This window comes from Rhipicephalus microplus, unplaced genomic scaffold (assembly GCF_043290135.1).
Source record: "Rhipicephalus microplus isolate Deutch F79 unplaced genomic scaffold, USDA_Rmic scaffold_25, whole genome shotgun sequence".
In the NCBI taxonomy this organism is placed as follows: domain Eukaryota; kingdom Metazoa; phylum Arthropoda; class Arachnida; order Ixodida; family Ixodidae; genus Rhipicephalus; species Rhipicephalus microplus.
The window spans coordinates 8541443-8555831 of record NW_027464598.1 but is presented as its reverse complement, the minus strand read 5'-3'; positions in this window follow the sequence as shown (position 1 = coordinate 8555831).

Sequence of the window (14389 nt, the reverse complement as noted above, 5' to 3'; positions counted from 1 at the left end):
CTGCCAGTACTACCGGCAAGGGGATATTTCAACCACCTTTCTCTCGAGGCAGTCCGGGTGTGTTTTCAAAAACATTTTTTGGCGATTTAAAGTACACTGCATAGTGTAATATGGGAAGCGATAAGTTCTGTATGTTCGGAAAAAAAGTGGTTAACGATGGTGAGTACTTAGTACTCCGCTATGGGAGAGAATAAAGCCGTCCCGTGGGCGTCAGGCACGAGGATAAACGTGGAGCGTTTCTCCACACGCCCAACGAGTGTATGTAAGCACATGTGTTTAGAAAAAAAAATGGCAGCATATCCACGGTGTGGATGATGGAGAGTGAGGCGAAGCATCCGTCCGTTCAGTCGTTATTGCTTCCGTCCATCCATGCGTCCGTCTGTGTGACCGTTCATGCGTCCATCCGTTCATCCGTGCGTGCATCTGTTCGTGCATCCGCATGCCCATCTGTAATCCGTCCCTGTGTTCGTCGATGCATCCGCTCCTGCGTCCTTCCATGCGTCCATCCGTCCATGCAGCCATCTGTGCGTTCGTCCATGCATCTTTCTGTGTGTTCGTTCGTCCATCGATTCAACACTCCAAGTACCACCATCTCGCATCTTTTCATCATATATTCCCCATTAGAGTTATTGTATATGCCACATTTAGGCAGCAGAGTTGCGCCACTGTTTTAAGGTCGCCGCTCGCTCCGCCTACAGGAGCTCAGCACCCCTATTCGCCGAGCGCCATCACGTGGTCATAGATGGTTCATTTGCACTGCGGAGAAGCCAACGCTACGCAGATTCTGGGCAGATTAAGCGGGGTTGACAACAGCTGTTGTCATTCTCGCCACGCTTCTCCGGTAATGTAGCCATGCTTCCTGTTGTTCACGAGAAATGCGGCAGCAAATGCATTCTGTGTTGAATTGTACTACACAGAGCCCATGCTACGTATATACGCAGGTGCAGCGGGTGTTGCTATAGAAAGATTAGTGTTCAGTCGGAAGGAATAAACGCTTGGCCACTGTCGTAGGCAGGATTTTCTTTTGAGGGTGCAAACCATTGTTACATTGTGGCTTAGGGAGAGCGCGAGCGCTGGTATAGCTTGGATTAGGGCAAGTGCTGTTGTGGCTTGAGGGTGACAAGGGTCCCTTTTCCAATTCTCTGCTGACACCCATGCGCTTGCCTCTTTTCTTTAAATCTGTCCATGCACAGCAAAACTTGCTCTATTTTTATTAACCACAGATGCAGTAGTGAATAGGTTATACATGCAGACTTGGCCAGCGTGTGTCAGCTGCATACGTCTAAATTAGTCTGGCAGTAAAAAGGCTAAACATAAAGGGAGAATTGAAACTAGAGCTATTTGAATCGGCAAGGTGTTGCTGCTGGTGCGTGAATTGAATGCTGCTTTGAAACCTTAAGCGAAAAGAATGTTGGACACGCAGGGTTGTTGAACGATGATTCACATCAATCGTCTGGAGCCGCGATTGTAATACGAGCGTAATACGAGATGCGCGCTTAACGCGGGCGTCGCACGGCCACTCTCGATCGCTGTCCTGCTCGATTCAGTTGAAGACTACAAAGATTTAGCTGGTTAACTCACACAGTTAACGAATGAGCCCAACGCGATGAAAATATCCCATCCCTGGATTGATAGTGAACAAGAGTGAAAAATAATTTCATATATGTAAATGGGAAAAACAGTCCAAAAGAAGCCGAAGCTAATATGTGGCCTACCTAAATGTACATATGTACAACTGGTTCAATGAGCTGACGCACGTTTTTTTTCAATATTACTTACCAAAAACGTAAACATAAAATCAAGGCTTCCAGGTGTGACCAGCGCAACTGAGTTTGTCTTGTACCTTCATAAAAATAGAAAAAAAGAAAAGAAAAAAAATGAGGCAATAATATGAGCGCGAGCGCTGCTCCCATGCGGGTGGTGAGTGGCTTTCCCGCAAGAAATTTGAACCCAAGATGGCGTACCTTGGCGCAGCTCTGCTACCTAAAGATAGCATATACAGCAGGGAGTTTTAGTGCTGGGTACGCAAGCTCTTGGGCGTTGCGGGCTTCGGGGCGCGTGGCGTTGCGTAGCCAACCCATACCCAGCTGGAATGCCTTATACAGGCGCGCACGCAAACGCAAGCCGCACAAAGGTCACACACGCTCACAGCGCCATAGCTTCTTAATTGACGCGTAAGTATTATTGAATTAAGTTTACGATTTAAAGTGTTAAATTAAACTTACATAGTGACATGAAGTAAACTAATTTCAATAAATCATTTTTAAATGATATCACAGTTATCAACACGAAACAAAAAAAAAACTTTTTCGTAGGCGTCACACTTGCGACTGAAGCCGGCACCGTCGATGCCAAGCAATCCAGATGGACGGTCGTAGTCCGACAAGCGCGACGACAAAGTAACGGTGTAACGTGTAGCTCTGTGTAACTTTTAGCTTGTACGTACACGTCTTTACGTTAACGTGTTACCGGATGTCAGTTTGCGTTTACCGTCCAACCGGAACGTGCCTCATGCAACGTGTTGAGCTCATTATACGTAAACATGTATGCCTTTACGTTTTCGCAAACCACAAATGGTTATGCTAACTGCATTTAAACTACATTTAACTTACATAGCAATGAATCACTGTAGCGGCAAAATGGCGAGACGTTTTTTATCGCAAAAAGTGAAAAATACAACGTTGCTGTAACGATAGTGTCGACATCTTGTGACACTTCGTGCAACCACAGTCATGAACATGTTGGCTTAAGCGTAATGTTTTTGAGGTGAAAATCAATAAAAAGGTTACTCATTTGTAATAACGCCACTGCGCGGGTTTTCCACCAGACGCACAATGCACAATGGTTCTGCAATAAAAATGTTGTGATTGTCTAGTTCACTATGGCTGCGCTAGATGGCGCCACCTATTCAGCTGGTCGGGAGGCTGGCATATGTTTAGTTTCTATGTTCCAGGCCATTCTAGCTTTGGGAATCTGGCTGAAACAATGTAATCACTATTGGTGCTCGCACTTTCGGTTATTTTAACTTGACGGCTAGAGTATCCGCAGTGTGGATACCATAAGTTCCTGCGAAGGTGGACCTTACAAGGCGGCCGATCCATGCTGTCCGAGATATTGTGCCTTATTGCCATGCTATTTGTATAGTGGCTAGCCACTATAATATTTGCGCTTAAAACTTAAACGTCAAAATGGTGGCTCTGGCCAGCCTCGGCTTTGCTTGCCGTGAAGGTAACATGATGCGCCAGCATGTGCGCCAGAGCAACTCATCTCCGCTAGGAGGCCAGGGGTGGCAGCGTTGTTTATGGCCGCGCGGACGCATGGCCCCATCGCCCCAGCGATCATGCGACGCATCTGTTCGGGGTTTCGCGCATGCGCGATACCGCCGCCCCAACGTTCTGGGTAGGCAAGCTGCTTGGGTACCAAGCACTAAAACACCCTAGTAACTCTATTCCCCATTTAGAAGCACCGCCATCCAGCGGACATTCCAAGGACTAAAGGAGATGTGGCACACGCACACTTTCTTACGCTTGCGCTTCGTGTCTACTGCCTACCTTTAACCACCTCGAGTTCATGGTATATACTAGTTCACTATATTCATGACACTGCGGTCCAACGCTCGCTAAACCTTTCTAAAACCAAGGGGGTTACGCCCAGCGAGTATAACGTGGCAACCCTTTCTTGTCAAATAGTGCTCAATGTACATGCCAATGGCTGCTAACTTGGAATGAGAGACATGAGAATTCGGCTTTCAGTTAACGCGCACGCTGCGAATTTTTCATTTATCAACAACGCACAGGAGAAATCTCCCACAGGCACGACCTTGCAGGTCAAAACGTAAGACTGGTTGCACACAACGACTATGAGTACTACGAGGTTACGAACGGGTGCCGCTTTAAGCAGCTTCGCCCCCAAAAATGTTAAACGATTTCGAGTACTTCGTATTTAAATAAGAGAGCACTGAGCCGTCCCTGAACGCAGAGGCCCGCGATGCTTGTCTCGTATGAGTGTTTAGAAAAAGTGTGTAACGATTGCGAGTACTTCGTACTCAACTGTGGGAGAGCAGTGTGTGTAGATAAAGTGTCTCTACTCTGCTCTGCTATAGGAGGGGGGGGGGTGTAGAAAAAGGGGGTAACGATTTAGAGTACTTGGTACTCTTCTATGGGAGAGCTTAAAGCCGTCCCGTGGGTCTCGATGAATCTACATGAGTATTTCGGAGCTATAGGAGGGCGGTTCACCCGAGCACAGTCCATGGAGCCGAGTAAACAGGAGCGCCGACAGAGTGCTGTTTTGTATCAGCAACATCCGTAGCACAGCGTTTCGATACATATTTATCAAGACAGCGCATTTATATTTAACGTGTATACGATTGCATAAAGCAGCAAAGCTACTTTCCACGAGAAACATCATTCCTTATTTCAAACTACTCAATTATAAAAGGCTAAACCACATTCAACGAAATCATGTTAGCGAAAAATTATCACCACCCTAATGACAGGAGCCTTCCATCGTTCGATTTCTGGCCTTATTTCCCCGCATACAATTGGAAAATTGCCACTGCATCTTACTGCATAAATTGCTCACATCTACAATTTGTTCATTAAACTTTGTTCATGCAACAAAACTTTGTTCATGAACGCTAGACATTGCTTAGTATTTTGCTTATGGGCAAGTTTTAGCAACGAAAAGAAAAAAGTCACAGCTTTGCCGCAAAGGCGAAGCAATGAACGTAAAAGCAACAAATTGGAAGGTCACGCGCAGAATGGCAAGCAGTTCGAAACGTGCCCCGCGTTTCTCACGCAAAAAAGATGCACGAAATGCACCCAGAGATACAGATGAACGCGAATAGGCGTCTCAATTGTTACTTCGCTGTGTCTAAAAAGCACGCCCTTTTTGCAAACGGAGGCTGTGCAACGATTGCACTTACCTTTGTGCGCCCGATAACTACAACAGAATTGTTCCGACAAAACCCAAAGGCTAGCCAAGATGTACGATTCTCCCCACTGCAAGATAAGGGTGCGTAATCGAGCCTACACCCCCTTATTCTCTACGTTGGACAAAGTACGCGCCATAGATAAGAGCCGCCGCATGCTCCCTGCGCCATCTTGCTGATAATGCTGAAAACATGATAGTCCCTCCCCCCCCCCCCGAGATGCCTGCCAACAGCGGTAAGCTGTAGATATGAATAGCTTGCCGTTTGAACGTTGAAGGAGGTACCTTTCGGTGGCTCAGTGGTTAACGCCTCGCAATCGGGACGCGGAGGTCCTACGATATATTCCGCGCGCCGGGATCTTATTTGTGGGATTTTTTTTCTTTCTTGCGTTTACATATATATAGATAGATACGTATACATATACGGTGCATGACACTGACGCCGACGCCGTCGGCGAAATTCAGCTGAGAGTGTCCATATAATTGCTATCACAATGTTAATATAAACGGCATTCTATGGCACGGCTTCCCATGCGTTTTATAAGAAAACAGATGGGCAACATAAAGCGCCGCAAACCTCCAGTTAGTGGAGCTACGACAACGTCCTACTGTGGCTCTGGTGGAAAGCTCAGGAAGATAGGGTATATGCGCGTCTATTGTTTATTTGTGTTTTTCTTGCTTCTTCACTTAGGAATTTTCAATCAGGCGAAGTGGGGGAAGTGGTTGGCTTGAGTTTGTAACGATTGCTTCCGCTCTTTCTCACCACTTGCTCAGTGATATTACAAGTTGGATCTCGCTAAGTTATCTAGCTCGGGTGGCGTGGCAACTACGGGGAAGATAAGTAAGGAAGTTTTGGCGGGTAGAGAACGGAAGCGGTACTGAGCTTCATGGAGCAAGTCAACCATGCATTCGACGACGATGGCTAAATCAGGCTATACGTGGTAATCGCGGCTCGGCAAGGTGTTAATCCAGAGATTTCCGGTTCCACGAAGGTTCATCAGGTTTCCTAGTGGTGACAGGGGAGCAAAAGTATTCGAACTCATTATTTGAGCAGGTATTGATGTTACAGGAGTACCCGAGAAAACCCACTTCTCTGCAAGCCTGACTGGGCTGACAGAAGTACAGTGTCGCTAGACTACAGGGTCAAGGCGGCAGTGAAGATTCGGTCGGTAAGATTTATTTGTTAAAAAGCTTCAATTCGTGTTGGCTAGGCTACATAGCTTTTGCTTCTTTTTTGTGGATTGGATAGTTCCAGTGATGTGAAGCGATTATAGGCTCTTTGCTGTTCATGAATTTCATATAGCCATGGTTTGGAACTTTGTGGTTCTTCTGATCCTGTGACTCAGATAAATATATATTATGGACTGAATACTTCAAAAAATTGTTACAGGAAGTGTCGCCGCAGCCAACGTTTTGGCGTGTTAACTTTTCTTCGTGAAGGCAACGATGTTGCCCTGTTGATCGACAAGTCGGCTTGCCGAAACACTGCGTCAGCCACGTATTGTCTTGAAAAACTTCTGATCGCTTTTTTTTGTTCCTTGATACTTCAGTCTCGGTTAGTACTCAAGTTCAGTAAGCAAACTGTGCGCACTCTCATGACAAACGTAATTGAATCTAATACAACTTGTCGTTATTGGGATTGTTGATGACTTTTGCATTGTCTGCAATATTTTGTGTTCAATGTTTAGTCATTATGTCAATATTTCGGTTGAAATTTATAAGTACTTTTATAGATTGACACTTTCTCACTACGTGCATGTCTCTATATCTTTGATGTTTACTACTACTACTACTACTTCTACTACTACCTTTGGTGACTAGTATCTTTGATGACTACATACATACATACATACATACATACATACATACATACATACATACATACATACATACATACATACATACATACATACATACATACATACATACATACATACATACATACATACATACATACATACATTGCGGACGCACGACGCACAGCATAAGGAGCGAGGGTTAGCATGCGCTTACCAAAAGTTCTCCTTAGAGTTCTCACGTCTGGTGGATTACGCTGGTTGAGTGTAACACTTTCAATATTTTATATGAAGCAAAGTTGTTGTTTTCTTTTTTGACAGTGAGTTTGAGCCCTCTCGCAGCCATTTTTTGTCGAAATTTATACAGGTGTACATCGCTACTCTGTTCAGAATACACTATACTACATGAGCCCTACTTACAAGGCCAAATGGGTCATCGTGTATTTCCTACGTGTCTAAAGCATCCATACCATTTTGTCCTCATATGGTGCTGCTTCCATTGAGACCATGAAGGAGAAGACAAACAATTTAAGTAAGAAAAACAAACACTTTCACGAGGTAACTTACAACGGTTAGCTCGTCTCCACAATTATAAGCAGCCCTCACAGGGTACATCGTCTTCTTCTGGTCGATTTTGGAAAACATTTTATGCGCGCTGTTCTGAAGCGAAATACCGTCTGAATCTCATTGGGGTAAATTGTTTTTTCCTACACTTCTTCTCTAGCGATGTTTATAGCACAATCAGTGAAAACAACGATTCAGAAAGGAACAGAAACAGTGGAAAAGTTTCCAGTTTTAAATTTCAGAGTAGTCAGCCCAAGCGAAGACCAATATGGGTACACGCCTCCTCTTACAGGTTTAGCTGGCATTCTCTTGAAAGACAGAGCGATTTAACTCGGCATTTCTGCTGCAAAAACTCATTCGTCACCGTCACTTTTACTTCACCGACTCTGGGAAAAAGGGTTCCTAGCGTTCTTCTGGGCTGTACACGAAGACGAACACTCCATGAGGCCCTATCCGAGCACCGATCTTTCCATGATACACGAGTTTCGTGTCTCACCGCGTGCAAAGATGGGATTCTATTTTTCAGGTTTACTTTCAGACTCAGAATCTCCTAACGTCACTTCACCAGAAAATGAAATTTAGTTGCACGGGACTGCTCTGCTGAAAAAAGCCTACTTAAATGTTTTGTAATGAGAGATTCGTAGTACCTATTATTACATTGAGGTGATTTCTGAAACTAGAACGCAAGAAGACAATGTCAAACCACACTGAGTTGCTGGTGTTGGTTGTATACGTGAAACTTGAGGTGTTTTTGATTACAGATGCAGAAGAGAGCGCAGTAAAGACCGGGATGTTATGCTTATTTGCTATCATGGGCTTGGGATCTGTAAAAAGGGTATGACAAATGGAAGAGAATAACAAAGAGACATGAACGAAGTAGACGATTCCCGTCACACGTGCGAAATAGTAGATTTTGAATAACGTTGCTAACCTGTGTAGAATATCTTTATTTAGTTTGTTGTAGCCGGTCCATTGTATAGATAGAGGGCCGTACGAATATAATAGAAGAATTGTATTACTTCTGCGATACCTGTGTCAGTAATGTAGGAATTTCTCTTCAGCTTTATTATACTCAGAAGAGCCAAAAATAAGTCACGGTGTTATATTGTTTATTTACGTTGCCTTTGCCGGCTACTTTACATCAATAGTAAACCCCTTAAATCCACTGTATGTGGCTTAGTGACACGAAAGCGAATGCAACATGGTTAACCTCCCGGCTTCTCTCCTGTGCTTTTTTGTCTCTTTCCGTGTTCTTTATCTGAATACACCTGCCATGTTAAATCTGAATACTTACGGTACTTGACCATGTGTTGCAGCTCTCCTTTCATGGTACCTTCATGTAGGCAGCAAGCGGCGTTGAATCATCTCTACTCAAACAACATTTGTGTGTCTCCTATTGAGATTTTTTAAGCTTCGCGACAAAAGAGAAACGCACTTGTTTCTCAGCAAGGTGCTTCCACTTGAAAACTTTCTTCCCGTCCTTCAAATGTTCTAAAAACTTCTTCTAAAATTTGATTTGCAGGAAAGCGTACTAGTTTTATTTACCCTAATATTTGGCAATTTCAATTAAAACATCGACATTAATTCACTGGACATATATAACATAAGAGCTTAAGTTTACTGAAGATAAAAATCAACTAACTGTATATATCACTTGTTTTTTATGATTTCAGGTGAAGATTTCTAGTATATATAATATGGGAGCTTAACTGATGATAATGGCCATTTACCAGTGATTATCACCTAAATAGAAATATTCAGAGATTTTTCTCAATAGTATACGTTTTCTTGTGAGCGGATCGGACATGTATGCGGCACCTGGTCGAGAAAAGCTCACCCATGCACCTCATTGTACGTAGCCTCATTGTACCCGCGTGAAGAAATAGTGTTGACCCAAATGGACACCGGAGCACACGAATGCCGACGTGTGAGTGCCATTACCAGTCTACTAAGTCGTGAATATAGGTGGGTGGGTGAGTGTAAAACATTAATTCTGTCCGGCAAGACACATGTTTGCGCGTGGTTCGCGCAGTGACCTTGAATAATTTATCACTCGAGATCGCTACACTTTATTGAAAACTGTTTCCTGCAATCTCCTTTTTCTTGTTTAAAAAACGCGGTTGCAAAGTAGTACGCAAATAGGGATGCGTTAGAGCGCAAGCTCGGTGAAATAGCAGCTAAGCGTTAGGCATAGAGTTCACTACAACTAGAGTGGACTCTGGTGCTTCGACTGTTCATCCATCACGGGAATGATGGGTAGTACTTCCATTTGCCTAGTCTTTGAGCTTTCACGCTTCGAACACACCTGTGACTCCGTTTATGGCGGTGTTTTCGTTTTGTTCCTAATAAAAGAACATACAATTTTGAACCTCGCGACTCGATCTGAATTGATGATCCTAAGAGGTTAAAAAGGTGAGGTGTAACTTCAGAAGATTTACTGAGTGTGGTTTAGTGACAAAGCAACTTCGAGCAACGTTGAGTCAACCGGAGACGAAAGTATGCAAATTAGACAAATCCACGCACTACCCATATTTCCCGTGCTCGCTAAAGCGCCTTGCTTTGCAACTCCCTTAGACACTAGCGCCACAGTTTCCTCTACTAAATTTATAGGAAGCTCTATGTTGAGAAGAACCAAAGCACTTGATTACTAAAATTCAATGTGATCATCAGCCTACGAGATGGAGACATCAGAGAAGCATTGTTCAATCAGCGCCAACAGTAATTTACCAAGGCAGCCAATAATATGAGCACGAGCAAGTGTGCGACTAAATCTCTCAGATTTGAAAGAAGCACTGCGCCAGTATTCATATTCAGGTGTGTCTTTTTCTCTGGCAAAGCCTTAATATTTAAAAACATTCCAATCGGGCTTGCGTGATATGTGCTTTCTATTATTCTTTTTTTTCTGAATTTTGCATTACGATGTCCGCAAAGGAAACAAAATAATGTATTATGTGAGTTGCTGTTACTGCTTCACCTTGGTTTTGAACAGATAGCGGGAGAGATGATTGAGCACGCAACATCGCTAGCCTCTAACTCTGTAATTTTGATCTTATTTACGTGTCTGCAAGCAAGTTGATACCGAATATTTTTGTTGAAGTGAGTGGTATGTAGACTATACTTCGACATCAGGTGTATCTATTATTGCACTGAGAAGTTAATTATTTGTTTTTGCTAGATATGAATATTTTAAATATATTCTGTTCATTTTATAACACAATTGTAGCTAAAATAAAATACATAGCTTTTGATAATGTTTCAGCGACTTTTCTCCAGCCCCCCATTTCTAATTCGTATTTCATTTGTTTCCCGCTTTATATTGGTTTTATGTCTGTCAGTATGGTTAAGTATTAGGAAAAATGAAGCGACAACGTTAACTGATCATTACAGTAAATTTACCTTCCCACTTTGTATGCGCTGTTACTATAAACATTTTTTTTTTATTTCTGTGCTCTGGCAGTTCAGTTCTGACAGAAGCACAGCAGAACAACGGTCATGATTCTGGCGTAAAAAAAGTGCTCGTTCTCGCAAGAAGCAAGTGAGGTGTCACAGTTAGAAAAGAAAAAAAGAATATTTACAATTGCGAAATTCGCGCTTTTCGTAGACATCTGCAAAGCAATCCCGTTCTTGACGCAACGCTGTTGTTGCTCCTATTGGGTAATCCGTAGAGAGTTGGCTATGTCAAAAAACTATGTCATGTCGCTAGTTGGCATCGATGTTCTCCGGTTTTTCTCGAGATGAGATTCTCCCAAGCGCAAGCGGAGCACAGAGCGCACTTGCGCAGTGGGCAATCTGTAGGATCGCCCTTGGCATCCCTGTTTCCCCTGGGTATAAATGTACGCGCCGTCTATTTCGCTGATCGTAAACTCCTCAAAAACAGGGCTACGAACTTTGTACTGGGCAAGCAGTGTGTTTCCGAACGCGCATTAACACTCTGGGCTGTTATACGTAATGTAGATCATTTATCTTATAGAAAAGCTGGAGTGAGTAATGTCATTACAATCTTGCAACCGCAGTCACCCACAGACATTGCTCCAGAAAAATGTGCGCCACGCATGTTGTGCGTGAACATTACATGTGTGGGCTTCACCAAACGAACAAGAAAAAGCGCAAGGCACATAGTTCTTTTCAGTCTCTTTTTCTACTTTTTTGCCCCACGAATATAGCTTATATTGAGCAATCTTCCTTAACATGGCCGTTACCTCTCATGTGGGAAGTCTTCAGCTCAGGAACCACCAAAGCAGAAAAAAAAGTGTGTCGTCAAGAACAGTGACATATTTAAGAGTCATATACACAGCAAAAGCAGTCAGAAGACCTTGTTTATTATTGCCAGAGTGGTTTTATATAAAAGAGGAGCGGTAATATGGAAAACAATATTTAGTATTGTTGAATAAATAAAACCATCTTGAATAACTACAACGGCAAGTTCAACAGCATTCAGGAAAGAGCCTTGGTGCAACTCCAAATTTTCGTCACTAAACTGGTCGTAATATAGCCGCCAACGGTAACCCTGATATAAGATAATGAAAGTGTGGGCAACTCCGGCTATTAAACGTTTTTCACAAGAGAGAACCTTAAAAACCCTACGTTTTTAAAGACGCAAAGAGGCGGGAATTGCGTTATAAGGGGAGTCACGGAGTTGCTGAAAGGGCGACATATCAAGCCCAAGGGCCGCGAAGGCCCTTTGCGGAGATTCAGGCACAAGCCATGCTGTCACCTTCGGAGATGAGCCCAATAAAGAGAGGCCGTGTACGTGTTATTGTACACGCGCGTGACGGCAGCGTCCAGAGGAATGTGGTTCTTTTCAATGTACAAAAACTTCGTGGTGAAGAATGGTCGCTATGTCACCAGGAAAGAAGCGCACAAACGAATGTACTCATTGGTGCTAGTGCGTCGATGACGGCGCAGCGACGGCACGACTTACACTGCTTGCTTCTTGGGAATGCGTATTTGTTCAAGCGTGCCGCCACCATGAAGAGTCAAAGCGTCAAACTCTCTGAAAAGTAATGCTAAATCCACGCGCAATTAACTATACCCCATATTGCTATGTCTTGCGTGAATTTTCAAATTTGCGTTACTCGTGAGAAGCTCTGACTTTGGCGGTGGTAGTGTCACAAAGAGCTTGCTCACACCTGGTGAGAGAACATTAAAAAAAACTTGGCTGGAAATACCTGCCACGCTTATGAGTTTTGACACTTAGTGAAGCAGGTTGCTGATGGAATGAAGCTTTATCGGTTAAAAAGTTTGAATGAAGGAAATAACGTCTGAAGCTTAAACAACGATCAGTGCAAGCTCACGTGAACGCTCAAGTATGAAGGCTCGAAGTGACGTGCTAATGCAAGCATGCCTTGATGATTTATTGGAAGATAAATTTAACATTTGAGATTAAGTTCAAGTTTATTCAACTACGTTACAATTACAAGAAACACGAATAGAGAAGGAAGGTACAAAAAGAAAAATGCTGCATGTTACCACTTGACTGGCCCCTTCACTCAAAAAAAATCTTAACGACAAGGTTACAAAAAAATGAAGTGCTAAAAACAAAAAAAGAAGCTGTAGTACCTTTTTAGGCACCAAGGGTGTACGCGGGCAGACGCCTAAATAATTTTTCCCGTATGTTCTTTGGTAGATCGCGCTGAAATTCGAAGTAGCCTTCATAAATCTAGATCATTTATGCAAGAAAATTTTCAGGCGCACTCCTCGACAAATTAGCTTCTACCTAAAGAAAAAAAAACACTCCACTTGTGAGCAGAAGTGTCAGCTATAGAGCCAAATGCGTTTTGTTTTTGTGGTAGCAAAGCCCCAACATTACACAGCGATCACTACAGATGGGCACAGTAGTTACGAGTAGCGTTTCTTAATCAAACGCTACCGGACTTCAGAAGAAATGTGGCTATTTATCAGGAGTTTGGCTAAAATGTTTTTAGAAAAGAGAGACAGATATAGGTGAAATGAAAATACTGAGAAGTTAACCTGGTAAAAGTAACTGGTTTTCTACCCTGCGTATGAGTAGGGAAGTAGGGGTTGTGTACAAGACGAAAAAAATAGAAATAAATAAATGCAAAAAAGGCACATACGCACAAATGAACACACACGCACGACGTTGAGATCAAAGTTGTTCTGAGAAGCCACCCGAATGCAAGAAAGCTGTGCAAGCCTTATATTGCTTGCACAGCTTTCTTTTGAGACTCCTTATCCAGTCGATTACGTAGGATTAGTTCTTCCGAACGAATTCCGTCGTCTAGTTTATCGACCGTTTTGCAAAGCACTTGTCTGTATAAACAGTAGAGTGTGGGTACTCACACAGAATATGTTGAATCATTTCAACGCTGCCACAGTGGTCCCATGTTGCGGTGTCAGCCATCAATTTGCGAAACGCATATGCGTGCGTAAATGCAACACCCAACCATAAACTACACAAAAGGTTAGCGTCCCAAGAAGTCCTGGAGGAGTTAGAAGACTGAGTGTTGAATACAAGGAATACAACCGTGCGTGCTTGAAGCACGGCTCGTTCCATTGCGACCTGGTCCACTGGCGAGCAAGTACGCGGAGCTTCCCTGCGGCGTCAGTCTTTGAGAGCGGTATTATTATCTGATTGTGTTCTGTATGGGCTGAACATGCAGCTTTATCGGCCGGTTAATTGCCGATAATACCACAGTGACTTGGGGAGGGGGGCCATAGAGATGTTATTTCTGGTCCTTTTTCCAGTAAGCGGTGGGCCTCTTCTGCACTCTCAAATACCAGCTGCTCGTGCCGGCCGCGGCGTAGTGGTGACAGAAGAAATTGGAGTGGCGCCTTTGGGTCACTGATGATCACCCATTTTTGTGCCTGTTCACCTGTAATGAAACGGAATTCGAAAATAACGCCGCAGGCTCCGCTGCTGCTGACGTCGTCCGATGAGACGTCCTAAATTTCAGTGTTGTGGTCATCTCAGTTATTACGAAGGTTGCGGTTGAGCTGTCCGTCATATGAGGTCCGTCGGAAAAGCGTGCGTTGAGCCTCAATACTTCTCAGCAGGAGCAAAGCATGCTGTATATGGGCCGGTCACAACGTGTCTGCTTTTTCACTGATACCAAGTAAGGTCAGGTTGATGCTAAAAAGAG